Here is a 19,484-nt window from a genome sequence, read left to right as displayed (position 1 = left end):
TATAATTTACATCTATAAATTATATAAACACATACATATGTATTTACATATGTATAAATAATTTACTTTTTATTGGGAAACATATCTTCCTGAAGATGTTTAAAAGACAATAGTTCCTCTGCATCGTGCAATACCATAACAGAATCAGTAAAAAATTCAAATGTGTTATTTCTATTGACAAAATTTGATCATTACAATTCTATTGATAAATTGTTCCAAGATACGTGTTGATCTTTTCTCTCTTTACTTTAAACATAGCTCAAGGAAGAGAAAACTAAAAAGGGAAGGAGATTGCAATATTATATTTAAACGTAAACTATACCCCTCCTCCCAATATTCTGTTTAATTTAAAGAAACCACAGTACAATCTGAAAATTAACAGCATCTACGGGGTCTCAGGGCATCCCTGGAGCGTGGTGCTGAGCCCAGGGGCATTTGTTACCTTTGGTCGGCATCCCTGGTTTTGCTGGTGTTGAAGCAGCTGTCTATTCCCGTGCAATGGTCATTGCTTCTTCTGGTTTTCTTGAACGTGCCAGTTGGTGGCCTCTCACCAGAAGGAATTTCTCCTTTACCACTTGTTTCTTATGATGTTGAAAGCTGGCTGGGATGGATAGCGCAGCTGGCTCCCTCTTGGTCTTGCTGGTGCTGGGATTCTCACCAGAGCAGGTCAGAACAGAAGCAGCTGCTGCCGCTGCTTCCTCCTTCACTCCTCCTCCTCTGGTCTGATATCCTTCCAAATCTACTTGACAGGAAAGACAAATCCTGTCTTCAAATTGTGAACATTATATGCCATATAAATTTTTTGGCTATTTCAGTTTATGGGGTGGGAGAGCAGCACGCAATGATTCCAGGAAATTATACATCTTTATCCACTTTTAATTCCGGGAATATAAAAATGTGCTTAAATGCTTATTAAATTGCATATACTAATTATGAAGTATAGTTGGTTGGAATATTCATGATAAAAATGGAAAATAATTTAGAATCACAGGTTGTTAGGTATTGAAAGTAACGGAACAATCATTTGTATTCCCTCAATTACATAGGAGGAAACTGAGTCACAGAGAGCTTCAGTGATTTGTCTCAGATTGCACAGCTGGTCAGTACTTTTAAACACTATTTGCGAAATGAAGAGTGAACGCTTGCAATTTCAGGGTTTGATATATCTGTTTTTGCCAGTTTATGAGAAGCATACAAAATTAGTGGAATCACCAAACAGGCTGATAAAACAGGCACATGATTTCATTTTCAAAACCTACTTTTCTTGATTGTGCAGCAGAGATTTAAAAAGATAAGTCATTTTGATGAAAGGAACTAGAGGAGGAAGCAGAAAAAAAATCTCCAAAATTGAAAGCAGAACTTAAGTTGGAGCCCCATTATTTTCCTGAGTTACTAGGAAAGCAGCTTAGCTGGTTCAGATCTCTTTTTTATTTCTTCATTCTTCATTATTCTCTATAAGAAGCCAGTATCTTTTCATTTTTGAAATGTAAATTAATGGCATTTATTTATTATACCTTGCCGCATTTCAGACATTCTTAGGAGAGGAGGAAACCTTTTCAGGAGTGCGTTCTCTCTCCCCACAGAGTTTTGTCCAAGATGGGCATTTTATGTCTTTCATCTCTGTAAACACTAGTGGATTCTACTTCTCTGTCTATCTCTAGTACTGTGAGATGTAATCAAAAGGAAAGAAACATCTGTCACCTAAATTTAAAGACAAACAAAAGGTTCCTAGAGGCAAAAAGATCCAGGAGCCACATTTTCAGGTGAATGTTGAGGACTTTAGCTACGTGGAGTGAGAGAAGGCAGAACATGAAATTCAAGCATAAGGGCTGGTCTATGAGTGCCTCGTCACATTTTGGGCTTTGCATATCATCTGTCGATTCTCCAGAGGGAGGTGACTTGAGTGACTTGGTGAAATCGGTATTTTTGATGACGATTCTTATGCATTTTTACGATGATTTGTCCAATAAGGAGGCGACTTGGTAAAATCAGTATTTTTATTACAGTTTTGTAATTGTAACAGAAAGCAGGGTAAGGAATTGCTGGCTTACTCAGAGCGTAATATCCATCTCGTGCATCAACAAAGCCCACTCCTGACCCCCATGGTTTTGGACAGGGGTTTGTTGTAATGTGGACCTGAGAAACCTGGAGTATTACAGTGTCACAGCTTTTATTGAGATGCTTTCTGTGTACCTGAGAATTAGTTATTGTTTGGCAAACAGCTCTGCTGCTTTGTCATGGGTCTTTTATGCTTTTTTCTATTACCTGTCTAAAAGCGTGCACATGGAGCTGTCAGTAAAGGTCTCTCTCCATGTCTGATGCTAGTTTTCCATGATGCCTTAATATAAGTACACTTAAAATGGATCCTTTCTTTTTCCAGTGAATGGAATCTTAAAGTTTTAGCCTTTTTGTTATTACTTTTATGCATCAGAGCTTTGAGTCACAGGATTAAAACCAGGAGCTGATGGTTCCGTTGGGTGGAAAGTTTCAGGGTAAGAAGCTAACAGACCCGCCTCACTGGGATAGTAATGCTGACTCCTTGATTCTTACATGTTGGCTAATTTTACAAAATATAAAACTGTGTTTTTATTCTTTAGGACATTTTTAGAATACTGTTTTCATTTTTAAAAATAAACTTCAATTTAAAATAGGTTTAGTTTTACAAAGAAAATGTAAAGATAGTACAGAGTGCCCATTTATCCCCCACCCAGTTAATGTCGTATATTACCATGGGACATTCAAACCAACACCGACACATTACTATTAACTAAACCCAAGACTTTATTTGGATTTCACCAGTTTTTACGAAATGCCCCCTTTCTGTTCCAGGATCCCATCCAGGATACCACATTGCAAGTAGTTCTCATATTTCCTTAGTCTCCTCTGTTCTGTGAGTTTCATGACCTTGTTTTCCCTGACTTTAATGCTTTTGTGGTATTATGTAGACTGTCCCTCAGTTGGAGTTTGCTTGACGTTTTAGACTAGGGTATGTGTTTTGGGTATGTGTTTTGTCCTTCTCATCATCATATCAAGGGCACGTACTATCCATATGACCTTCACTCTTGACTTTGACCTTGGTCACTTGGCTGAGGTATTAGTGTTTGCCAGGTTTCTCCACTGTAATGTTACATGCCCTCTCCCCTTTCAATAGTTTATTCTTTGGAAGCGAGTCACTTAAAGTGCAGTCAAGGTGAGGAGGAGGGAGAATTCAGCTCCACGACTTGGATGGTGGAGTACTGACATCAGTTATTTAGAATTCCTCTGTAAGAAGGATTTATTTGTCCCTTCTCCCACATTCATTTATTTATTTATTCAATCATTCATTTCTATAATTATAGATGCATGGATATTCAGTGTATACTTCCAATATTATATTACTGTTACTTATTTTGTTACATATTTAAGTATGTTGCCATGGTTTGGACACCAAGAAGTCTTTTCATTTTGCTAGGTGGTAAATGAGAAGCTTCTACATTAAAGAACCACTGGAGGAAAAATCCCATCCAGGGTTTGGATTTGGAAGGAGGATTCTATTCTTTTTTTTCTTTTTTTTCCTTTTTCTCCCAAAGCCCCCTGGTACATAGTTGTGTATTTTTAGTTGTGAGTCCTTCTAGTTGTGGCATGTGGGATGCCGCCTCAGCATGGCTTGATGAGCAGTGCCATGTCTGCACCCAAGATTCAAACCGGTGAAACCCTGGGCCGCCGAAGCGGAGTGTGCGAACTTCACCACTCAGCCACGGGGCCAGCCCTAGAAGATTCTATTCTTGAAAGGTGTGGGACCCTAGATGTGACTTTGATGTTTCACTCAGAGTCTGGCTTGCATTGGTCAACTCTGCTCACCCAGCTGGTCCAGGGGTGTCCAGCATACAAACTACTACCTTCCATCAGGTAACCTCAGCAGACTGGCAAAGTTCAGTGTCTTTGACAGTGCTTCATTGCATTAATTTGCAGCCTTTTTATGCAGCAAGCAAAATGCCCACGCTACAGCTTCAGAGTGGTATGGGGATCATTCCTTCCCACAACTCATCCTTGTATTTTTCAATAAATAGGTAGGAAGTTGAAGGAACGTATTATTGACCGGAGACTTCCAGTGACATTCCATTGAGAAGGTTAGATTTCAGAATGGCCGTATGCATGGCCCTGTGCATCTGTTCACCATGATTGGTATTTTAAAAAATGATCTCATTCTTTTAACGTTGTGATGTATGTTTTGATGTAAAAATTTAATATGCATATAAGTGGTTATCACTTAAGTATATCTTAAGAAGCATTCTTTTTTGAATTCTGGAAACTGGATCCATTTTATGAAAAGTCATACAAACAAACTCTAGCTTTTTAAAGGAGCTTTTTAAAGACAATGTGTTTTTCCTCACAGAGAAGGGAGGAGGAGTATTACAGGAAATACGGAAATTTTGAAAAAATGTAAAAATCAATCATCATTCTTTAAGCCAGTGGTTAAAGAATTTATATAGCTTCTGCCAACAATTCTCTGAATATTTTAAACATAGATATTTATCTATCTGTATCTACATTTTTATCTGTACCTATATCATAAGTGTATATATGTATATATCTGCATATATAGCACATCTATATCTGTATATCTATACCAATACCAGTATCTATAGCTATTAATATCATAACTCTACCATATCTGTGACTATACCTATAGCATATTGTACCTATCTCTGTCTATATTTGAATTATATCCACATATATATCTCTACATCCATACCTTTCTTGATGTCTATATCTCTTTCTCTGTAAATATCTATATCTATGCCATTTTGAACTTTATATTTCCCACAAATCTTTAAGATTATTACAAATTTCTATAAGCATTATTTTTCATGATTAATTCTCTCAGAAGGTTATGACTTAACTATCATTTTTATTTTTTTCACTTAGGATATTTTACAGTTTTGATCCTGTAACTTATTTTCAAATTCTTCCATGTAAATCCCACATACTTTGTCAAAGGGCATAACTTGGGTTTTTTTGTATATTTTTGTGTACCGTTTCGATTTGTAAACTTTGTTCTTTTGTGTCCTTTTTTAAAAAAAAATACTTTTATGTATACTTGCAATCTTATGGAATGTTTACTATTGAAAATTTCAAGTGCATGCAAAAAGAGGAAGAAAATGGAATAATGAATCCCATGTACCCATCCATCAGCTTCAGCAATTATGAATGCATAGCTGAATCTCTAGTATTTAACCTCAACCATTCCTCTCATTCTCATGGCACCATGTCATTCATCTAAGGATACGCCAGTATATTGCTCTAAAATATAAGAACTATTTTTTTATGTAGCCATCATATCTCTACCACACCTAAAATTGTCAACAGTTCCTCAGTATCATCAATCATCAAGTCATCAAAGTCAAAAATGATTTTTTAATAGTTTGCTCTCTCACCCAATGTCTATGCATTGCAAAGTTTGATTTGTCTTTTGAATTTCTTTTCCTCCATCTATCTCCCTCTCGATCCTTTTCTTTTCATGCAAATTCTTGCTGAAAAAACTGCTATTTCTTTTTATTCTATATGCACGCAGGTTATGGAATCAGCAAAATGTAGTACTCAAGTTACTTTTAAAGGAACGGGAGTGTTTTCCGTAGTAGTCAGTCTTAGATTACCACCTCCATAGGGAGGAAACCTGCAGTGCTCTCTGCAGAAGGAAAGCCAGGTGTGTGTGTGAGGGCTCTTTGGGCTCACCCAATCTCATTCTATTTGGTACCTAACAGATACACAGTACTGATGAGAGGCAAAGAAAAAGACAGCAGGAAGGTAGCCATTGTTCCGTCATTAAACACAAACACACACAACTGCCAGCTTTTCCTCTGTGCCAACTCACAGTTAACTAAATTATGTCAGTTTGGTTGAAGTCTATGCTGCGTATTATATTTAGAAAGATAAAGACTAAAGAATAGCAACCTAATCTATACACTTACAGTTAGCCATTGTTCTTATTGCTAAGGTAAGTGTGCTCCATTTTATTTTATTTTTCTCCAGTTTTATTGAGCAATAATTGACAAACATCACTGCATAAGTTTAATGCGTATAGCATGATGGTTTGATTTACATATATTGTGAAATGATTACCACAGTAGGTTTAGTTAATATCCATCATCTCACATAGATACAATAAAAAGAAAAAGTTTTTTTCCTTGTAATGAGAACTCTTTAGATCTACTCTCTAAACAACTTTCTTATACACCATACAGCAGTGTTGACTCTAGTCATCATGCTGTACCTTACATCCCTAGTACTTATTTATCTTATAACTGGAAGTTTGTACCTTTGGCCACTTTCCTCCAATCCCTCCTCTGCCTACTCCTGCCTCCGTTAACCACAAATCTGATCTCTTTTCTTTTTTTTGAGGAAGATCAGCCCTTAGCTAACTGCTGCCAATCCTCCTCTTTTGCTGAGGAAGACTGGTCCTGAGCTAACATCCGTGCCCATCTTCCTCTACTTTATATGTGGGATGCCTAACACAGCATGGCTTGCCAAGCGGTGCCATGTCTGCACCCAGGATCTGAACAGGAGAACCCATGGCTGCCGAAGCGGAACGTGTGCACTTAGCTGCTGCGCCACTGGGCCGGCCCCTGATCTCTTTTACTATGAGTTTGGTGTTTTTGTTTAAGATTCTACATATAAGTGAGATCATACAGTATTTGTCTTTCTCTGTCTGATATCCTACTTAGCATAATGCCTTCAAGGTTCATCTATATTGTCACAAATGGTGGGATTTCCTACTTTTTTATGGCTGAATAATATTCCATTGTATATCTATTCCGCATCTCTCTTATCCATTCATCTGTTGATAAACACTTAGGCTAATTCCATATCTTGGCTACCGTAAACAATGCTGCTGTGAACATGCCAGTGCAGATACCTCACAAGATAGTGTTTTCATTTCCTTTGGATAAATACCCAGAAGTGGAATTGCTGGATCATATGGTAGCTCTCTTTTCAATTTTTTGAGGAACCTCCACACCGTCTTCCATAGTGGCTGCACCAATTTACAATCCCACCATATTGTTGGCCATTTTCCTTATGCTAATGTAAGTATGTCCCTTTTAAGACAGCTTAGGGACAAACAGATGGCTAAGGAAGATGGTTTCTCATCACTCTTGATTTATTTTATCCCTTTCTCCCAACAGCTTTATTGAAACATAATTGACATATAACATTGTGTAAGTAGAAGGTGTACAAAGTGTTGATTTGATACACTTATATATTGCAGAATGATTGCCATCACAGCGTTAGCTAACATCATGTTACATAGTTATCATTTCTTTCTTGTGGTAAGAACATTTAAGATCTACTCTCCACAATTTTCAAGTGTATAATACATTACTGTTAACTATAATCACCACGTTGTACGTTAGAGCCCCAGAACTTATTCATCTTCTAACTGGAAGTTGGCATTCTTTGACCATCTCCCCATCTCTCCCAACCCCTCACCCCACAGCCCCTGATAACCACCACTCTACTCTCTGTTTTTAAGTTTATTTCATCCTGCAGCACAATAACATAGAACCTTTGGATAAATAGCTTCATTTTTGAGAAAAGTGATACATATTAGATATTTAACTTGCAAAGCAAAATGAGAGAAGTGACTTATCAACCTCTCAAAAAAATGATCTTGCTATAAATAGCAGGTATGCCCCACATGTTTGCATGTGTGACTCTGTGTGTGTGTGTGTGTGTGTACTTGATAAATCCAAATGTCTATACTACAGATTAGGAATATTAAGCAATAATTAGTAAGAGATCATTGGAATCTATTACAGAATGATGCATTAGAGAATTTTGCAAACAAGTAAGTGTGGTGTAATATTTAAAATGTGATTTGATTCACTGAGATATTTTTCAGAAATACATCTTTCTTACAAAACAAGATTTACTAACCTTGGCACTATTGATATTGGGGATGGATAATTCTTTTTTGTAGTTGGCTGTCCTGTGCATTGTTGGATGCTTAGCAGTAAGCCTGGCCTGAAGCCTCCAGATGCCGGTACCACAGGCATCCCCCGTTGTGACAACCAAAAATGTGTCAGAAATTGCCACATGTCCCCTGGGGATAAAATCCATCCCACCTCTTTAGGAACCTCTCTTATACAGTGAGGTGTACCTATCTCAGACTTTACACAGGGAATTTCATAGTCTTTGGGACTCTATTAGTCCGTTATGTATGCTGGGCATGACCGGAGAAACTGGGCAAACCGTGCAACGAGACATAGTAACCACATTATTTCAGAAGCACTTTTTCATAGCAACAGTCGACTTTATGAATTGTATCAGTTGTAATGAGAATTAGGTCAACGTTTGGAGATAGTCATTATAATGCACTTTATAGAAAAGGAAGATGGAATGGATTTATGTTAAGTGAGAGCTTTAGAGAAAATAAAAAGTGAGAAAAGAAAAGAAAATCCTTGATAAGTATCTTTCAGAACAAAGTGCAGAACGAAATGCAGCCAGCTTATCTAAAATTGGGCAAAATTGCGTTGCAAATGAAAGTGCGGTAGATGGGAAGACAGCATTTGAACATTTGATGCACAGAATCTGATTTACAATTCTACAGATGTGCACAAATTGGTGAGAGCTGTCAGTTATTTAGAAGTTATTAACGTCAATGGAAACACTAGAAATGTGCTGCACAGAAAATTAAATTTAAGACTCAATGAAAATGGTGTTATATTTTCTGAACTGTTACATTGATTGATTAAAATTAGATTCTCCAACAAAACAAGAATTCTTAATATTCTGTGAGAGAATACAAGACGGATTTATATGGAACAAATGTGTTTTTAAGAGATGTATTATTAGCCTCATAGATTCAGAATTAATATCACTAACCCTACAAAATGCAATGTATGATTTGTCATAAATGACTTCATAATAGGTTATTTTGTGCTCTTGTTTTTAATTTCTATAATAAATGGACACCTTTTACATTTTTTATGATAAAGGGAAATGCAAAACCAGTTACTTTTATTCAGATGGTAATAAAATAGCAATACATTGCCCTACTTCATTTAAAGTGCTGACCTCAACTCCGTACAGTTTCTAAAAGTCTGAATGATACGAACCGAGTAATTACTAAGAGTTTAATTCTGTAAAATTGGATTGTGGACGTGCATGCGGTTCTTTTTCTATGCACATTTCTTCAGGATTTATGTTTGCTATATTAAATATCATTTCATTGTATTCATTTCCTGGTTCATAAATATAAGTGTTTTACTTTTTCTTGTCTGCATTTTTAAAACTTCGGTTATATTTTTGAAATGTTGATGCCATGGCTAAAATATTCTAATTAATGGAACAGATGTAAAATAAACTTTTGCTCCACAAGGTAACAGGTAAATAAGCTAGGCTCCAGCAAAATATAATTGAAAAGGAAAAGTCCATTAATTATGCAATTATTACAAACAGTGTTTTGATACATATATGTAAATTTCTCCAAAACGCAATTCAGTTGCAATTGTCCTCATGTCTATGGTGGATGCGTTCGTGAATGGGAATTATGCTGATAGCACACATTCTGGCCTCATTCATCAACATGATGCAAACATGTAGAAGTGGCAAGGTGGTTTTTGTATGATGATAAAATACCTGGTTGAAAGTAAACACATCCAACCTGTCATCCAAAAGTTCTACTTCCACAATTCCAAATACTGTGTGTGCTTGTGTGTGTGTGTGTGAGAGAGAGAGAGAAAGAAAGAGATCTAGTGCAATTTACTCATTCTATTTCTCTCTAGGTTTAACACTAGAAACTAAGGCAAAAACACCACGAGTCCAACCATCTCATTTTACAAATAAATTAAGTGTTGGGGGTTGAATTGTGTTCTCCAAAAACACGTCATGAAGTCCTAACCCCCAGTACCTTAGAATGTGACCTTATTTGGAAATAGGGTCTTTGCAGATGTGATAAGATGTAACTGGTGTCCTGTTAAGAGGGGAAGATGCCATGTGAAGATTCATACACACGGAGTGGGAAGGCAAAGCGAAGATGGAGACACATGGCGAGAAGATAGCTGTGTGACCCTGGAGGCAGAGATAGTGGAGTGATACAGCTCAAGCCAAAGAAAACCAAGGATGGCCAGCAGCCACTTGAATCTAGAAGAGAACAGGATCCTTCCCTGGAGCCTTCAGAGGGAGCGCAGCCCTACTGACACCTTGATTTAGGACTTCTGGCCTCCAGAACCGTGAGAGACTAAATTCCTGTTGTTTTAAACCATCAAGCTTGTGGTACTTTGTTACAGCAGCCTTAGGAATCCCATATACCAAGATGCAGAGCTCTCTATGGGACTTATCCAATGTGAAGCAGCCAGGTTCGGGTAGAACTGGGGTGAAGTGCAGACCCCGATGCTTGCTCCTCAGCTTCCCTCTGTTTCTCCAATACATTCCAGCAGTGGGAGGACACTTGTCTTCCATGATCATCTCTGTTACATCCAATTTTTATAGATGCCAGGGCACCATATCACAGCATCCACACATTCTGGAGTAGGGGTGGGGGGTCCCCTTTTAATTGCAGTCCTTCTAAGGGAAACAGCAGGATTTCACACCCCTCAACTGTAAAATGAGTAGGTTGGACCAATCTCCAGGTCCTTCCCAGCTCTAATTCTGCATGATTTGAGAGCCATGATCATTGTAATTAAGACTCTTGACTTGAATACTGCTCATTTGAAACCATGATTAGTGATACAACATGCTCCATGTATTTTCTGAATAAATTTCATCATGACCCGATTAAACATCTGATACAAATACGGAAGAGGGAGTTTGCAACTCAACAGTGTGTAATTTAAAACAAATTCAGAGGTATTGACATACCGAAGGGCATTTGGACTGTCAAAAGTCTGGCTGGATCATAAAACACAGTGTGGCATTTATGGTGGAAAATATAAACTGCACTAAAATTAAACTTGGAAGAGGGGTACGATTCTTTGTGTTTTATCTCTGCCTCATTCTTCCTACTGTGTCTGACTCAGGAAATATGAACTGCAACAATGGTTTTCTCCACTGTATTTTCAACTGCTGACTCTTGGACTGTAAACAATTAAGCAAAAGAGCAAACCTTTTGTCTTTCCTCTGCTTATATGGGCCAGGGGACATGCAGTCCAGTTATTCATGCCCTCATCTTTCTTTTCCCTGAGGAGATATTTATCGACCTTTATAAAGTGGATTAATGGAATCTTCTTTAATCTCACTGTTGGTGTGAATGGCAGAACCTTTGGAAACACAATCATATGTTTAACACTTTGAGCAATGAGTCCCTGTCCTGGTAGCCACTGGACTTCCTCTGGGGCATAGATAAGGAAGAGATACAGCCCCCACATGGAGTGTGTGGTCTGGTGGAAGGTGGAGGCACTACTCATATGATGACATAAATGCATGTGACATCATTATTTTAATAAGGGTGGCGCTGTCAGTGTGTATGGGGCTGAGAGGTTGTGAGGATTCCTAATAGGGGATGGTGCCTTAGAGTCGGGTTCATGGGAGGTCTTCCAAAGGAAGTGAGACCTGCAAATTGGGAAGAGGTTGAAACAACCTAAAGAAATGATGGGGGAGAGAAAGGAATGACGACTAAAAAGTGTGGAGTTCAGAGCTGGTGCTGCAAAACCTAAGTGATGTGAATTAATGGAAGAGTTGACTTCTGGTCTCTTTATTTGCCTCATTGCTTTGTCCGTGGATCTGTGGATTGGGGCTAAATTCCCATCCACTTTATTAAAGACCTTCTCCAAATAATACTATCAGGAAGATTGTTACTGGAAGGAGACATTACATCCTAAGTATTTATTGTTTTTGAAGCAGAGCGTCTAGTGCAGTGTTTCTCAAACTTGAGCATCAGAATCCCCTGCGGGCTTGTTCAACACAAGGCCCCACCCATTCAGGTTTCTAGGTCAGTGGATTCCAGATGGAACCCACCTGAACTTGCTGCTACTGGGCTAGGGGTCACACTCTGAGAACCACTGCATTTCAGTCTTTTCAGGTTCTGTTTCCACAAACAGCCTGTTTGATTTTTGTATTCCACATCCTATTTTGATCTTTCCTGTTTAGAAGGTGGCTTTAGTACTTCTGGGTCACGTTGCTTGCTTTTGGTATTCAGTCTTGCTTGACTGATTTATAAGTTATCTCTGTTTTCAGGTTCCTGGTCAGTTCAAGCCAACGCATATTTATTGGGCATCTAGTATGTGCTATGGACTGTGAGGGATGTAAAGATTAATAATAACCTCCATAAAAACTCATAGATATGTTAGACATTATTTATTCCTCCGTGGCCTCTAAATGCTTGGCTCATAATTCAAAACACTAGAGTAACGTGAAGGCAGCAGATTGCTTCCCATTCCAGGGCTCTAAGGGCACATTCTGTCTCAGACAAAGGTCTGTACTTCCAGGCTGCAGGGAGCTATTCCTCCTTCAGAGACTGAGAAACTATGAATAGAGCATCATTCATTCACTTGATAACCATGTATTCACATCTTATTTTGAGAAGGTCACCAGGCTAGATACCTCAAGACATAGAAACACAGATAAGATTCAACCCCTGATCCCAGTGAGATCACAGTCCCAGTAGAGAAGACAAAATGATCAATGAAATATCTGTACTATAAGACATGCCCGTCATACCTTCCTTAAGGAGGGTAAAAACACAGATCTGGGAATATAGCATCTTAGTTTCTACACGTGTCCTTTGGGCCAGTTTGTTGTCTATTACTGTGTAAAAAATTGCCCTAAAACATAGCTTTAAGCTCATAGATTTTCTAGAAGTCAGGAATTCAAGAGTTGTCTAGCTTGGTGGTTCTGGCTTGGAGTCTCTCACAATGCTGCAGTCCACTTATAGACTGGGGTTGCAGTTTTACAAAGGTGTCAGAGAATGTCACTTATGTGGACAATAGCAGGGGGCGTCAGTTCTTTGCCACATGGGCCTCTCCCTAGGGCCAGTTACACAATATTGGCAGCTGGCTTTCCCAAGAGTGAGTGAGGAGAGAAAGAGAGACAGGATGAGAGAGATTCCAAGACAAAAACCACAGTCTTTTATACTTTGATCCTGAAGGTGACGTCTTCACTTCTGCTGCATGCCATTTGTCACACAGTCAAAACCTGGCACAATTTGGAAGGGGATGGCAGGAGGATGTTAATACAGGAAGGTAGGGACCATTAGGGGCCATCTTGGATGGTAGACCATCACAGCAGCTTTTCCAAAGGAGGTGGCTTGTGATCTATGTCTTAGAGGATGGATAGGGTTTTGTCAGAAGGGCAGAAGGGAGAATGAGTAAATATGTGGGTGCATCAAGTGTGGAGTGAATTGATGGGTTGAGCGCTATTTCAAGTGCAGGTTTTTGAGTGTGGATGATTAAATTGAAATTAGAGCATTTTAGGTGGTGGAACCCAAGGGTAAAGCTGATAGATGTTATTCTGTAGGTGCCGGAGGAGACTTTTTTTTTTTTTTTTTTTGCCAGAACTGAATCATTTACGGAATGTCAGTTTTCTGGCAGTGAATATGATGGAGGCAGGTAGCAGTGGAGGTAGAGATCGAAGGCATGAGGCTAATAGCGTAAATTGAGATCTAGTGATGGTGGAGACAGGAAATGGAGAAGGCATGATATTCCTGAGATGCCTTGGAAAGATGGTATTGATGGGACCTGGCAACCTACTGAATAGAGAACAAAACAATGAAGTAGCTACCAGAAGTTGGGGTTATATTTTAGGTAGTTTAATTAGGGCAAGAGAGAGGGTTCAGAAGTTGGGTGGGCAGGTCATTATTGCCATATGCTTCAGAGATCTAGGAGACTGACAGGGAACATGTTATTTTTTGGTGGTTATAAGGAAATTGATGGTCTTTAAAAAGATTATTATTTTTCAATCCCGGATTATCTTGTTATAGGGTTTTTCTTTCTGAATCTAGTCTGACATATTCATTATTAAGACCTTCTCAATGATTCTAATTATTTTTCTAAAAACCTGTTTATATCCCGACACGTAGTACTTTAAGAGAAGGAACCCTTAATAAGAAAGATTTCTTTATTTACTCACATATCGCTTCTGCCTTCTTTTCTGACAGTACCCCTGGATCTCATTGGTTGCCCAGCTGACCACTGGAGGGGCTGACCCTTCAACAGAGCCCACATTCTCTTTTCAGTTTCTCCATAGACTCTAACATGCTCATTGCCCTTCCTTTGAGGGAGGGCCTTTTTCCTTCCTTGAATTTCAAAACGCTCTGCTCTCTAGTTCTCCTCTACTGCCTTTGATTCCTTTTGCTTTTCTGACTCTCTGCTCGTCCTGCTTCTTCTGTTACTGTTGCTTCCTAAATTCCAGCCTCAGGCCACTTCTCATGCTTCCATACTATCCCATATAGTTCTGCATCTACCTGTGGTTTAACCACCACTTCCACCCAGGAGACCCACACGTCTCTGCTTCCTGCTCTGACTTCTCTCTCAAGTTCCATCCTGCCCTTACAGTTGCCTTTTAGACAACTTCACCCTAGTGCTCTGCCAAAAACTCCATTTCAGTGTGTCCCAAACTGGCCCATCCTTTCTCTTCCCAAGCTTGCTCTATTCTGTGCATTCTTTTTTCCTATGTCCAGCATCTTCTCCATTCGGTTGTACATCTTACACTTTAAATCCCCTCTTCAGTGCCCCCAGTGTAAGTCGATTTCCATGTCTTGTTATTTCTTTGATTGTGATGCATTTCCGCTTTCCTTGGCATCTTCTCACCTTATGCTTTATCTTTACTATTTTAATGATATCCTGTTTATGGCCTTTCACACTCTCCAATCTATTTTTAAAACTATTCCTGCTCCGTCTTCCTAAATAATAGATTGCATAAGATGACTATCCCATCCCAAAACCATCAACAGGCATCCACAGTCCTCCATCCCTTGCCCCACTCACATCTTCACGATTTTAATCATCGCTTTTACTCTCTGGCTACTTCATGTTCCATCCAAACTGAGCATTACTGGGATTCACTGCTCTTGTTCCTTAGTTTCTTGTTCGCTCATTCTTCTCAGGCTCTCCTTCAACCCCACTATTGTATTTCCCTCTACCATATCGTTTGGGGAAAACACTCCTGTGTTTCTCCTTTACTCACACGGTCAGCAATACCTCCTGACACCAGATGTGTGAGTGTTTTCCCCACACCAAGCCATTCTTTGTGACACCAGCTGGGTATTCTATGGTTCAATTCAATTTGACATTAACTGGCATTAGCACAGACCCCACAGGTTAAGGAGTCAGTCCCACAAGACTGCCCCCCCACTTCAGAAGCCAATTGCAAGTAGTAGGTCCCCTGGTTACCCACAACTTCTCTCAGACTTGGTTACAAATCGGAGATCTCCACCACCTGCTCCTTGGATTTCATCATTTGCTAGAGCAACTCATGGAACTCAGGGAAATGTTACTTAATGTTTTCCAGTTTATTTTATAAGAAAGGATATGAGAAAGGATACAGATGAACAGCCAGAAGAAGAGATACAGAGGGCGACGTCTGGGAAGGTCCTGAAAGCAGAAGCTTCTGTCCTCATAGAATTGGAGTGTGCCACCCTCTCAGGATGTGGATGTGTTTGCCAATCTGGAAGCTCCCTGAACCCTGTACTTTTGGGATTTTTATGGAGGCTTCATCCCGCAGGCATGACCAATCATTAACTCAGTCTCCAGCCTCTCTCCTCTTTCCAGAGCATAGGAGGTGGGCCTGAAATTTCCAAACTTCTCCCCATGGCTTAGTCTTTCTGGTTACCAGCCCCCATTCTGAAGCTATCCACGAGCACCTCCCAAAGAGTCATCTCATTAGAACAAAAGACACTATTATCACCCAGGAAATTCCAAGGGATTTAGGAGCTGGGTGTCAGGAACCAGGATCAAAGACCAAACATTAGAACAGAAGATGCTCCTAGTGCCTTTATCACTTACGAAATTACAAGGGTTTTGGGAGCTCTAGCCAGGAACTCCAGGCAGAGACCAATGTATACATTTTCTATCATTTCACACATATCCATACCTTATCCATCACGTAGGGCTAAGATTCTGTTCCACTCACTGCCTTCCTCACTTCAACATGCATTATCCACACTCCTCTTTGCCACTCATCAATTTCCACCAGAGGAGCCAGGCCACTAAAACTTCCTACCTGTGTGGATTTCAATAGCTGATTTTTCATGTTTCACTTTTCTCATCTGTAAGAGAGTTTTGAAGAGAGTACCTACCTCTAGTGATGTTTGCAAAATAAACAAGTTAATTATGCATGTAAAGTGCCTTAAAATATGGGCTCATCTTAGGTATTGAAGGCAGGCTCTTCATATTATTTGTGTTTGACCTTATGTTCCTTTTTCTGAGTCTAAAATGTTTTACAAAGGGTGGCTTCATATTACACTTAGATAAACTCCAAATTCCTTTTACTGGCCTATTTTGCTTTAAACAATGAGCCTCCTGCTCACCTCCCCAACTCCATTCCACAGCATTCGCTCATTACTGCACTGCTGGTATACCAGTTGTCTTCCGGTTTTGTACTTTAAGCATGTACCAAATTGGGACATTTGCGTATGCCACCTCCCCAGCCTGCACATCCTGCCCTCTTCCCACTTAAAATGGGTTTCACATTCTATTGTTTTCATATTTAATCCACTGTTTACCTCCTTCTCAGTGCTCACCTACATCGGAAAGCATTTTTATTTTTTGTTTACTTGTGTGTGTGTGTTTTTAATGTTTTCCTGCCTTCCCTGAAAATGTATGTTTCATGAGTCTGGCACAGATGAGGTGCTCATTGGGTATTTGTTGAAGAAATGAGGACAGTCATGCGCCACATCACGACATTTTGGTCAATGATGGACTGCATGTACGATAGTGGTCCCCTAAGATCAGTACCATATAGCTTACGTATGTAGTGGGCTATACCATCTAGGTTTGTGTAAGTATACTCTGTGATGTTTGCACAACTATGACATCGCCTAATAATGCATTTCTCAGAATATATCCCTGTCGTTATGTGACACATCACTGTAGTTATAAGACACTCTGTGCATATTCATTGAATGAATGAGAAAGTCAAATGTTGCATGTTAAGGACAAGTGTTAACAACCCAGCCATCACAGTTTTCTTAGACATGTAGACAAACCAGAGAGGCTCTGAGAGAAGCACATCTTTGATCATTTAACCAATTTCTTGTAGAATGAAATTTGTCTTTAACTTAAGGGAAAATGAGCCTTCCTTGATTGTTTAGTTTGGTATTTATAAACTAGCATGATTTACTGAAAATGTATGGATCATTCAATATACTTACGTGATTTATTTCTAAATGCCTATTTATTTTCTAAAATCTTCTTTGTGAGTATTCATGTGCCTAGAGCTTTTATAATTTTTTTTCTGTATTTTTTTTAAACATCATAGAAAAGCTTTGTCAAACTTCCCATTCTAGTCCATGCCTAGAAAATTGAGAGTGATAAATTTTAGGAAGGCTAAGAATTTTGGAGCTTAATCTTTTAAAGTCTTACATTAAAGTTATAGATCTGCTGTGCAGCACTGTTTATTTTCACTGTTAGCTGGATGGATGATTCGATGTACTTTTTAATTTTGTTGTAAAGATTTGTGTCAAAATTAGCAATGTAGACAAGAAATGAATTTCTTGGGAGTTTATCAGAATTATGGGATGATTCAGGAGGAATAGTATTGTGTAAAATTGATTATATATATTTTAAGTGACTCTTTTTAAATTCTAAACTGAAATTTTTCTTTGTTGTTTTTTTCCTTGACTTTTATAATGCTAAAAATTAAGCCATTTTAACATTGCATAAAAAAATACGGAGCAAATCCAAGACAGAAACAAATGTTTTATTAAATATGCATCCTATACAAAGTGGATATAGTCTAGAAGATCATTCTATCTGAGAGGTGGAAGACAAAATTTGGGTTAGATAAATTAGTGTGCAAATTAAGATCATTTATGTTAATTTTAACATTTACATACACATCTAGAAATATCTGGGATGACCCCGCTGAAACCTAGAGATAAGTTCTTTTCTCACCTGAGCGTGAATTTTTTTTCTTTTAGCTACACAAGAAAATCTACCAAAATTAAACTTGTTCCTCTCATTTTTCTTTTAGAAATTTAATGGGTCACTGTGACACAAAAGAAAACTAAGTAGCCGGCCCTGTGGCTGAGTGGTTAAGTTCTCGCTCTGCTTTGGTGGCCTAGGGTTTCACAGGTTTGAATCCTGGGCGTGGACGTGGCACTACTCATTAGGCCATGCTGAGACGGCGTCCCACATACCACAACCAGAAGGATCCACAGCTAAAATACACAACTATGTACTGGGGGGATTTGGGGAGAAAAAGCAGAAACAAAAAAAGATCGGCACCAGTTGTTAGCTCAGGTTCCAGTCTTTAAAAAAAAGAGAAAGAAAACTAAATACATGATGAATGATGCTAGGGATTGTGTGTGTGTGGGGGGGCGGGGAAGATTGGCCCTGAGCTAACATCTGTTGCCAATCTTCCTCTTTTTGCTTGAGGAAGATTGTCACTGAGCTGACATCTGTGCCAATCTTCCTGTTGTATGTGGGATGCGGCCACAGCATGACTTGACGAGTGGTGCTAGGTCTACACACCTGGGATCCAAACCTGTGAACCCCAGGCCACCGCCGGGGAGTGCACAAACTTAACCACTACACCACCAGGCCAGCCCAGGGTTTTTAAAAAAATACCTCTGAAATATCTTTAGGTTTTAAAAATAGGTCTTTATTGTCCTGTTTTTGTGTATATTTGTGCAAGTCTACACGCAGACATTAGGAATGAGTGATATCAAAGTCTTGGGAACTCTTGGCTATAATCATGGCCCAGACTTCTTGAAGATGCTGGAGGGTCTGGCATAGCTTCTAGCTTGTGCTTTCCATAGGCTGTACTCTGACAAATGTGGCCCTTCTCTCCCACCTCCTTCAAGGTCATCTTCAATGCCATCTCCTAAGACATAGCACTCTATTCCTTATCACCATACAGGATCTTGTGTAGTTATATATAAGCCCTTGCTTTGATGAGGCTCTGCCCCTCAAGACCACAAGCTGCTCTGAGGGCAGAGATTGTGTCACATTTGTCTTTGGAATCCCTTTTCTGTCCTCATATCTCATTAATGGACTTGTGCTCAACAAACACTTGTGAAATGAAATAACTTTGGATTGCTAGACAATATTTATTGGAAATTATTTAGATACACAGGAATAAAATCATATTAGTACCATACTGAAAAATCAGAGGTGCATCAATGCCATCCTCTGTGAAAATATTTATATCCTTGTACCTTGTGTTCTAGGTATCCATTTGACTCATGACCAGGGCACATTGGAATGGCTATGAATGTCTCTATGAACCTCAAAACCTCCAGTTGTAGAGATGAAATTATATGGAGTGTCCTACTTGAAACGTTGTCATAGTGTGGAATAGATCATCCTTAGTTTCCACATCTGATATTCCTCAAAAGGTTTGTATGCTTT

General features: G+C 39.0%; 1 protein-coding gene across 9 annotated transcripts in view; it reads left to right on the top strand.

The window, feature by feature from the left end:
- Nucleotides 1–19,484, top strand: part of NLGN4X (neuroligin 4 X-linked) — a 295,552-nt gene that overhangs the window by 11,977 nt on the left and 264,091 nt on the right. For all 9 annotated transcript variants that reach the window (XM_014728751.3, XM_023633866.2, XM_070258121.1 and 6 more), the window contains exon 2: nt 19,304–19,471. The gene's annotated coding sequence lies outside the window, so the exon portion shown is untranslated. The remainder of the gene's footprint in view (nt 1–19,303; nt 19,472–19,484) is intronic.

The sequence above is a fragment of the Equus caballus genome, chromosome X (genome assembly GCF_041296265.1).
Source record: "Equus caballus isolate H_3958 breed thoroughbred chromosome X, TB-T2T, whole genome shotgun sequence".
Taxonomy (NCBI): domain Eukaryota; kingdom Metazoa; phylum Chordata; class Mammalia; order Perissodactyla; family Equidae; genus Equus; species Equus caballus.
The sequence above is the reverse complement of the archived record's forward strand: the minus strand, read 5'-3'. Positions and strand labels throughout refer to the sequence as shown.